This window comes from Mirounga angustirostris, unplaced genomic scaffold (genome assembly GCF_029215605.1).
Source record: "Mirounga angustirostris isolate CCGP_5_RB_7025 unplaced genomic scaffold, mMirAng1.0.hap1 SCAF_12, whole genome shotgun sequence".
Lineage (NCBI taxonomy): Eukaryota > Metazoa > Chordata > Mammalia > Carnivora > Phocidae > Mirounga > Mirounga angustirostris.
Genome location: NW_026991720.1, coordinates 49,715,605 through 49,723,403, shown reverse-complemented (window position 1 = coordinate 49,723,403; position 7,799 = coordinate 49,715,605). Strand labels below are relative to the sequence as shown.

Sequence of the window (7,799 nt, the reverse complement as noted above, 5' to 3'; positions counted from 1 at the left end):
GGACTTTTTCCTTTTTTCTCCATCATTCAACAGCCCATGATCCTCCCAGGAGCCCCTCTCCCCCCAGCTCTCCTGCCTTGCTGTATCCAGCATTTGCCGGGGCCACCCAAGGCCCGGTAAGTGGGGTGCTCAGTGGGGTGGGGGGTGAATTCATGATGCCTCCATCTCGCCCATGCAGATGGGTAAGGCAGCTGAAATTAATGACATTCCAAGCCACTGCAGTGCTCATCTGCTTAACAATCCAATTTCTAGGACATTTTAGAAGTTGTTAGCTGACTGCCAAAAATGAGGATCATTAAAAATAGATTCACAGCTGTTCAGGAAGCCAGAGATATAATTTTACCTTCATTATGCCTTATTGCAGATGTTATTGATTTAATCTCATTGCATTTTACTGTGTAATATCAATTCACACTGTCTTTGACTTGGAAAGTAGGAACTGTATTTATTCTTCGTATTCTCATAGCACCGATATGCTGAGACTGACAGCCACATGACACCAGGTTCCAAGGTGGTGGCACCATTTGGGCAAAGCCTAATTGTAGGGGTGCGGAGCTAATTCCGTGTCATTGCCCACGAGAAAAATCATCTAAAGATGGGGGTCACTGTGCCTTTTAAGAGTGGGTCTACCCACACAAATAATTTAAATAAATGAATCAAGAGAACACTTGGTTTGGCTTGCATGTCACCAAAAAAGTTGGTTCAATGAGTCTTTCACTTCTCTGGCAATTCTTTTATCCTGAAAATTTCACATTGAAAATTGCTAGAGAATTTAATCTGAAATAAATTAGTGTACATTAGGATATTGTTTTCCAAGAGGGGTTTCTCAGAACATTTGTCTTGAGATACTCTATGATTTTTTTTTTGAAAAAAGGTCTAGGGGCACCTGGGTGGCTCAGTGGGTCAAGCATCTGCCTTGAGCTCAGGTCGTGATCCCAAGGTCCTAGGATCAAGCCCCACGTCTGGCTCCCTGCTCAGGGGGAAGTCTGCTTCTCATTCTCACTCTGCCCCTTCCTCCGCTCATCCTCTCTCTCTATCATTCTCTCTGAAATAAATAAATAAAAATCTTTAAAATAAAAATTAAAATAAAAATTTAAAAAAGGTCCAGTGCTTGTTTGGCACACATATACTAAAATTGGAATGATACAGAAATTAGCATGGTCCCCTGTGCAAGGATGACATGCAAATTCATGAAGCGTTCCATATTTTTATATAAATAAAATAAAATAAAATAGGTCCTAAACCCAAAAAGTCTGGGAAACACTAAATGATAAGTCCTTCTATTAAGGAGTTACAGTATATGTTGGCATATTAAGGTTCCAAGCACGAAAGAAATTTGCTCACTTTGTTTAATCCAGCATTTTCCGAACTAAAGTGATGCAGAATCGTTTGTTCTCCCCACCCATTTACATCTCTGAGTGCTAGTGTGTGGAGGAATACCATTTGGGAATCACTGCTTTAGGACAGTACTGGAAGAAGGAAGGCCAGCTCATCGCTAGGAAGTCCCACACATTTGTTGACTGCCAGTATGGCCGCCATCTTGAACCTAAATGAGCCCTTCCTGATTTACAAAGGTTTGGTTCATGAACTTTTTGACCTGAGTGTCTGTGGCTTCATCTCTCTCTTCCTTTCCCTATTTCACTGTCTCAGCCTCCAGACTCAGGTTCCATCCCATTCACTTCCAATTTCCAGCCTCCCCACCACCCCATCAACTCTGCCCCAAGAAAACTTGCCAAGCTCATCACTCACAGGTGCAGAGGGGTTCGGGGAGGCCCATGCCTACTCTATTTTTACTAGATTCAGCCATTTCCTCAAGTAAGTAGCTCTACACAAGTGAGAAAATTTGTTCATATGGTATGCTCCAAAGCCTATATGACATCAAGTATAAAATGATTCCAAATTTGCCCTATTTTTTTGTAACATGAACATGTTTCATGGCCTTTAGCAACTCATTTAGCCACTCTGTCTTGATGAGTGGTTGGCATAGCACACCTAAAAATGCACAAGTGTCTGTCTATATTTATAAGGGTTTAGAAAAGAGCCCCATATTGCCAACAATGGCATCTGAAAGGGTTCCATATGCACCACTTGGTTTGATGAGCTCACACTGGAGGTTTTGCCAACCGCAGTGGACATCATCAAGGATGGTGTGGCCCAAGGAGTTTTACTCCCTTTCTGCCTACTACCTTGCAGACTTCCAGATGTCACTAGCTTCCAGGCTGCTGAAGGTCTGTGGGGTCCTCATACATTTATGTCTATGTCACTTTCTTTTATTTCATAGAAAATATTATCCCTTTGATCATGACGTCTAACATTTGCTACCAGGTGGCAGAGAATGTTAAGCAACTTCATTACTATCTCTCTCTAGCCCTTCCTTGCTCTTCCCCACCGCAACTTGGCTGATTTCCCTACACCCACCCAGTCCCCAGCGGTGACTTAGTATCACTTCTCAGGATGACGACCATGGGCAAATTTTGGGCAGGGTTTAGGCCCAAACCAGGGTTCAGAGCACAGACCTGATCTTATTTGGTACTTATTCCCCACAATTACTAACTCCCCAATAACAGACATCTTGTGCCCCACCCCTGGATTGTGAGCCACACCATGCCTGGGCTTTTACTTCCCCACCTGTCCACAGTGGTGACTAGCACTGAGCTCAATGCCTACTAACTCATTGCTGGTTTAGCCTCTCCCAGCCAGTAAGGGATAGAGTCAGTGTGGGATTCAAAGTCTCTCGATAGGCAGATTCATCACACTGAACCAGTTCGTCCCGAGATGTGATTCTACAGAGCGGTCAGCTTACTCCTCCGTGGACCGATGTCATTCTCACAGCAATTCCACTCTAGTAACGTAGGTTGAAAAGCTAGCTGGGGATCATAAGTGCATACATTGTTGTGCCACAGAAAATTATCCAGATTTTTTTTTTTTTTTTTAGCAATATAGCTTATGCATACAGGTTCAAGAATGGTGTTTGGGGCAGGCAGGTGGCACAGCTATATTGACAAACTCATAAGGTCATAGGTGTTCCAACTTGAAAGAGATCGTGGAGGATGTTTAGAGGAATTTCTTATTTTTGTAGTTAGGAATTTGAACTCCAAAGACTGGCACAACACAACTAATTGACTAGGTAATGCTGGAGAATTCCTTTTTACATAAACCCAAATGGGAGAATTCATTTTCCATTCCTTTACTGATACCTATTTTTCTTTCCAGTATTTAAGTTATGTTACATTTTAGTAGCTCTGATGTGGTTCAGAATTATGTCCCTTTTGAAATCAAACTAAAGTGAAATCTCCAAAAAAACTCTAAAGAATCTGAGACAATGACAGACCACAAAGGAAAACTCAATTTGGACCCATACTTGAATGTCCTGAAAATTAATGCAAGAGCAAAATATAACTAATCTGTACACTGTACAGAAAATAGGTTTAGGACCTACTTTATTTTATTTATATAAAAATATGGAACGCTTCATGAATTTGCATGTCATCCTTGCACAGGGGACCATGCTAATCTCTGGTTTGAAAATTTGTGGTCACTGTGAGCGGTTGAGGTTTAGACTTAGGAGCCAGAAATACAGAGCAAAATATAACTAATCTGTACACTGTACAGAAAATAGTTTTCCTTCCCCTAGCATACTTATATAAGTATATTATATAATCATATACTTATATATGACAGACCCAGACATATTAAGAAAATAATAGAAAAATAAAAATGCTTCTTTACAGGACTTAAGCTACTCCATTAACATTGCTACTAAACAAAGGAATAAAAAAATAAGAAATTAAAAACAGGCATTAAGAAAACTAGCAGAGCGGCGCCACCTAGTGTCAATAATCTGAAAAAGCATCTGCCCTTCCCTGCGCCCTCCTGTGGTAGAGTTTACCATTCTTCGTAGTCAGGAAAGCGAATTTTCTAAACATTGGTTTCTTTTCTCCGCTCCAGATGGGAGATGGAAAGAGAGAGCATCTCAACACATTTTCTTAGCAAGGTATACTTTCATTCACTATATTTAAGACAAAACTACGGAGATCCAATTTCCCGTTGATCACACAATCGTCTTCCTTTACACATGATTTCAAGTAAACTGTACTCATTAACCTTTAAAATTTGAATAATCTTAAAAGATGTAAGCCCTTCAGTTACCATGACATTCTGTTCACATGAAATTTTATGAACGTCATCCCTGTATCAACATTTTAGTAACACTTCAAAGCCAAAACAAACTTTAATTAAAAAAAAAAAACTAATTTAGAAGTGAATATGAGAGAATATGAGCCAGAAATAAGATTCATCTTCCTCTGTGCCTCGGTTTACCTATCTGTAATGTGGAAATTGTTCTGACTCCAGTCTACCTACCTTCCTTTAGGAGTGGGGAGAGTTGCCATTGATAGGATTACATGAGATTGTCCATGGATGCTATCAAAGAGTAGAAAGTATACGATTTAGACAAAACTAAGACATTTTGTTATTTTTATTAAGAGTTGAAAATTTTGGTGTTGATCTCTAACATCAGCACTGCCCGAGTGAAGGAAAGAACAGTGAATTAGAGAACTAGATGAACTTTACCAATCCCATGATTTATCCTTGGGTAAGTTATTTAAGTCTGGACTCTGTTCTCCATAGGGCCTGTTTTGGTTCTAATATCCTACAGTTAGATAATACGATTGCAATCTCCCTGCCACTGTCCCAGCACAGGCCCTCGTTACCTCTTATCTGGACTATTGCAATATCTTCCTAACACATCTCTCCCAGCTCCAATCCATCCGGGCAAGTAATCAAGGAAGACAGGTATTTCCAGCTTAAATCTTCCTGAAGTGTAAGTCCAATCATTCCATTCCCCTGCCTAAAAGCCTGAAATGGCTCCCCATGGCATTTTGCAGGGCAACCAGCCTTTATTGGCATCTACTCTGTGCCAGACAGTATAATTGGTGCTTTCCATGCCCAGTGTCATTACATTCATGCAATGACACTTTAGTTTGGCAGGACATACCCCGTTTTCATGGGGGAGGAAGCTGAAGCTCCTAGTTGTTCAGGGAACTGATTCAATTCCCAGTGAAAGAATGAAGAGTCTGGAATGCAAATTCAGGTCTCTGGTTTGAAAATTTGTGGTCATTGTGAGCAGTTGAGGTATAGACTTAGGAGCCAGAAATGCTTGGGTTGGAATCCAGGCTCTGCCAAACATGGTTACAAATTGTGTGACCTTTGGAAATTTCCTCACCTCCCTATGCCTCAGTTTCCTCATCAGTAAAATGGGTGCTTAGTGAGTGTTTTGTGTTACGATTACCACATTTTCTCATTGAACTAGGTATGAAGTTCCTCCCTTAACATTCAAGGGGCTTTTAACCTTTTGTTTTTTCTCCTACTACTTTCCTAAGAGTCCAATGCTGAATTGTTCCAACCCCTCCCAACCCCACCCTCACCCCCCATGCTTACAAGTGTACTGACCTCCCCCCCAAGGTCTCTGCTTTTGCTACTGCTGGTGGTTTCCCTCTTCGGGAAGTCTGTTTCCTCCTCTCTACTGACCCCTAGTGGTTAGCACAGTGATGGGCATACGGCAAGCACGAAATAAATGTTAGGTGTTATCAGTATCGTGGTAATTGGTGGTATTATTAATATTCTTCAAAGCCCAATGCCAAAGCCACCTCTTTCATGAAACATTTTCCAATCCTCATGTGAGGTGTTGTCCTCTTCTGAGCTACCTGATTGTTGCCCTACCTATTACTTAGCACACTCTCAGGTGATGCTGACCAATTCAGTACTTGCCAGCCACATGTGGCTATTGCCCTTGAGATGAGGCTGGCCCGAACGGAGATCTGCTATAGGTGTAACATAGATCCATATCCAAAGACTCTGTATAAATAAAAAGAAGTGTTAAAAAGTTTCATCAGTATTTTAATTTTTAATATTTTAATTTTTATTGATTACATGTTGAAATGGTAATATTGAACATATTAGGTTAAATAAAATATATTATTAAAATTAATCTCACCTGATTCTTTTTATTTTTAATTAAAATTACATGCATGATTTCCATTATATTGCTATCAGAGAGCACTTTTCTAGGGTACAGTTATTTTTAACTATTCTGATTAGAAAATGTAGTTCAGAGTCATGGTATAAAGTTGAGAAAATATAGAAAAGCACAGGGTAGAAAAGGTGGTGTGTCTCACCACTCAGGAAGAAACACTAATGTATATGTTCTAGGATTTTTATTTATGAATATATATTTTTTGGTAAAACGTATTTTTTGACAAAGCCAAGATTATAACCTAAATGTTTGGTTGCCTACCTTTTCCATTTGTCATAGTGTAAATCTTTTCTAGTTCATTAAATCTTCTTCTACAGCTTCATTTTTAATGGCTGCGCAAGTATCCTGCTCATGGATATACCATACTTCATTAAGCCAGTCTGTGAACGTGCCAGAGATCGGCAGATGCTCACCAATCCTCCTTCCTCTTCTGGGGCACAGTGGGAGATTATGTTTCCCAGCATCCCTTGCAGTTAGTTGTGGCCACATGACCAGGTTCTGGCCAATAAAATGTGGTCAGAATGATGTAAGCCATACCCAGCCCATAACAAATCCAGGCATTCCTCTTTGCTCTCTCTCTCTCCACTCATCTGTTGGGTGAATGCAGGGGTCTAGATGAGTGCTTTGAAGTTCTGAAAGATAGTAGAACTACAAGGTAGAAGGAGTCAGGATCCCTAAACCACTATGTGGAAAGCCACCAAACAACCACCTCCAACTGTATCATGAGTGAAAAATAAACTTGATCATGTTAAACCCCTGAGATTTGGTGTTATTTGTTAGAGCAAGCTAGTGTTAATTCCCTTAACAACAAGTTTGGCCATTTGGATTACTTCTCATTTTTGTTACTATAATCCGCAGCATTAGGATAAATTCCTAGAAGTTGAATTGCAGTGTCAAAGGATATGTACATTTTTACAACTTTTGGAAACTATTGGTAAAATCCCCTTCATATTTCTTGTATTCCTTAGCAGACAGAAGCCATTTGATACATATTCACTTCAATTGCTTCTAAGTATCTTGTAGATAATAGGTATGTGTTAAATACTAAACAAATGTACATATGCCCAAAGTACATATGTAAAAGGAAATACTTTCCATATAATGACTCTAAAGTATAGATTTCAGAAACTGCATGAATTGTATAGATGCCTTTAAGAAATACAGGTTATAGAAAAATGGCAGCAAGTAAGATCAATGTGCTTGGCTGAGAACTTCTTTTGAAAAGAAGGTGTGTTCCTTTCTAATTGTCATGGTGAAGCCATAAGGAGAGTCAGCCAGTTTTGGCATATACCTCCCACACCAGGGGTTGCTGATATGCAGTTGGCCACTTGCAATTTTTTTTTTTTTTTGCATCTTTTTGTTCCTCCATGGGTTCTCCGTATGAATCTCATTGCATATACCTGTGCTATGCATTTTTTCATGTATCACAAATGGTGATTTATTTGTAACTACATTTGGTCCTTTAAGAGACATAAATATCAGATTTGGGAGGGGTGAAGTTAAGAGTAAATAATTTTTAAGATTCTTTCCAAATCTAAAATTCCACGAAAGGTTCTGCAAAGAAATGAATTTAATTATCTAGTGCATGGGCCTACTCTGAAAGAAATCACTGACCAGTCTGGAGGCCAAATTTTAGTCTATTGGAAGTTTAGTTTTCTAGAAGCCCAAGCAGTAACAATAGCCTTTCTTTCAACCACAAACCAATGCTGTTTCTTCATGTTAAAAATCATTGAAATAACTCCAACCCCTCACTACCCAACAGTGC

The 7,799-nt window shown here is 39.7% G+C and overlaps 1 non-coding gene and 1 pseudogene across 1 annotated transcript; one reads left to right on the top strand and one right to left on the bottom strand.

Moving 5' to 3' along the window:
• Nucleotides 1-1,107: 1,107 nt before the first annotated feature.
• Nucleotides 1,108-1,210, top strand: LOC123836164 (U6 spliceosomal RNA). Its single transcript, XR_006788868.1, has one exon. It is a non-coding gene; the product is annotated as a U6 spliceosomal RNA (small nuclear RNA).
• A 2,245-nt stretch (nucleotides 1,211-3,455) lies between these two features.
• On the bottom strand, nucleotides 3,456-3,524 carry LOC123836189 (U6 spliceosomal RNA; annotated as a pseudogene).
• Between the last annotated feature and the right edge of the window lie 4,275 nt (nucleotides 3,525-7,799).